At 54.4% G+C, this 2,500-nt stretch overlaps 2 non-coding genes across 2 annotated transcripts; both read right to left on the reverse strand.

Moving 5' to 3' along the window:
- Nucleotides 1-9: 9 nt before the first annotated feature.
- On the reverse strand, nucleotides 10-163 carry LOC144418881 (5.8S ribosomal RNA). The gene has a single exon (XR_013473715.1). It is a non-coding gene; the product is annotated as a 5.8S ribosomal RNA (ribosomal RNA).
- Nucleotides 164-461: 298 nt separating this feature from the next.
- LOC144418894 (small subunit ribosomal RNA) lies at nucleotides 462-2,271 on the reverse strand. Its single transcript, XR_013473722.1, has one exon. It is a non-coding gene; the product is annotated as a small subunit ribosomal RNA (ribosomal RNA).
- Between the last annotated feature and the right edge of the window lie 229 nt (nucleotides 2,272-2,500).

A 2,500-nucleotide genomic window follows, 5' to 3' on the forward strand; every position in this document is an offset into this window, starting at 1 on the left:
GGACGAACGCGACCCTGAGGCAGACGCGGTCCCGGGATTGACCCGAGACCGCAATTCGCGTTCAGAAGGTCGACGTTCAATGTGTTCTGCAATTCACATTACTTCTCGCACTTGGCTGCGTCCTTCATCGACTCGCGAGCCGAGTGATCCACCGTTAAGAGTCGTCCTCGACGTTTCGCCCGGCGCCGAAGCGCGCGGACGTCACACTGTGGGATCGACCACAAAACCACCACCGACAACAACTGCACAAAAACACCAACAAACGGCGCCGAGCGACCGCCGGGCTGGGCCGGCGGCACATCGAGCGCGGTGCCCAGAAGCCACCATCGCACTCGGCTGCCTTGCTATGCCAACGTGTTACGCGTGTCGCACGGGGCGGAACCCCGATTGACGGCCGCCCTCTCGGCGGCACCCAAAGACAATTCAGTGCGCGGTCGGCCGGGGCCTACCACCACCTTCGGTAATGATCCTTCCGCAGGTTCACCTACGGAAACCTTGTTACGACTTTTACTTCCTCTAAATGATCAAGTTTGATCGTCTTCTCGACACGCCGACGCGGCCGTTGCCAGCCGCGACGGGGCCGATCCAAGGATCTCACTAAACCATTCAATCGGTAGTAGCGACGGGCGGTGTGTACAAAGGGCAGGGACGTAATCAACGCAAGTTGATGACTTGCGCTTACTGGGAATTCCTCGTTCAAGGGAAACAATTGCAAGTCCCTATCCCAATCACGAATGAGGTTCAACGGGTTACCCGGACCTTTCGGCCTAGGTTAGACACTCGCTGCTTCACTCAGTGTAGCGCGCGTGCGGCCCCGGACATCTAAGGGCATCACAGACCTGTTATTGCTCAATCTCGTGTGGCTAAACGCCACTAGTCCCTCTAAGAAGTTAGACGCCGACCGAGAAGGTCGCGTAACTATTTAGCATGCCAGAGTCTCGTTCGTTATCGGAATTAACCAGACAAATCGCTCCACCAACTAAGAACGGCCATGCACCACCACCCACAGAATCAAGAAAGAGCTCTCAATCTGTCAATCCTACCTGTGTCCGGGCCGGGTGAGTTTCCCCGTGTTGAGTCAAATTAAGCCGCAGGCTCCACTCCTGGTGGTGCCCTTCCGTCAATTCCTTTAAGTTTCAGCTTTGCAACCATACTTCCCCCGGAACCCAAAGACTTTGGTTTCCCGGAAGCTGCCGGAAAGGTCGTCATGGTAACGCCTCCCGATCGCTAGTTGGCATCGTTTATAGTCAGAACTAGGACGGTATCTGATCGTCTTCGAACCTCTGACTTTCGCTCTTGATTAAAGAAAACATTCTTGGCGAATGCTTTCGCAGTAGTTCGTCTTCCGCCGATCCAAGAATTTCACCTCTAACGGCAGAGTACGGACGCCCCCGTCTGTCCCTCTTAATCATTACCTCGTGCTCCGAAAACCAACAAAATAGAACCGAGGTCCTATTCCATTATTCCATGCAACACTATGCAGGCGAACAGCCTGCTTTGAACACTCTAATTTTTTCAAAGTAAACTTATCGGCCACCGCCGACACTCAGTCAAGAGCACCGACGGAGAACCGAAGGTGAGGCGAACGCAACCAGTGACACGCCTTGCGACGGACCGGCGGCGCTCGCCCAAAATCCAACTACGAGCTTTTCAACCGCAACAACTTTAGCATACACTGTTGGAGCTGGAATTACCGCGGCTGCTGGCACCAGACTTGCCCTCCAATGGATACTCGTTAAGAGTTTTAGGATGTACTCATTCCAATTACAGGGCCTCGTTAGAGTCCTGTATTGTTATTTTTCGTCACTACCTCCCCGTGTCGGGAATGGGTAATTTGCGCGCCTGCTGCCTTCCTTGGATGTGGTAGCCGTTTCTCAGGCTCCCTCTCCGGAATCGAACCCTGATTCCCCGTTACCCGTTATCACAAAGGTAGGCACGTAGCGTACCTTCGACAGTTGATAGGGCAGACACTTGAATGATACGTCGTCGGTGCAGAGACCGTACGATCCGCGTGGTTATCCAGAGTCATCAAACGTCACAGGACGAACCCGGTCGGTTTTGATCTGATAAAAGCGCGCCTCCCGAAGTCGGCGCTTAATGCATGTATTAGCTCTAGAATTACCACAGTTATCCACTTCGCTTACGAGACCAAATAAACCAAGACTGATTTAATGAGCCATTCGCAGTTTCGCTTTACGAGAACTCGTACTTGCACCTGCATGGCTTAATCTTTGAGACAAGCATATCACTACTGGCAGGATCAACCAGATAGCTGCGACAGCTGCGCTCGGCCCTTGCTGGGCCGCCCGGCGCGTGCTCGTCGCATTCGTTTAAGACCGAGGCGATCGCCTGCGGCCGTACTCAGCTTCGACAGTCGCTGGCCGCGACGTCCACGCCCTCGCCGGCAGTGCCAGGCGGAGCGATTTGCGTTTTTTCTTTGCTCGCCCTCTCTCGGGCTCGATCCATTCAGTTTCGCACAAACAAGAGCTCTGCCGGCCGC

This window comes from Styela clava, unplaced genomic scaffold, assembly GCF_964204865.1.
Source record: "Styela clava unplaced genomic scaffold, kaStyClav1.hap1.2 HAP1_SCAFFOLD_173, whole genome shotgun sequence".
Lineage (NCBI taxonomy): Eukaryota > Metazoa > Chordata > Ascidiacea > Stolidobranchia > Styelidae > Styela > Styela clava.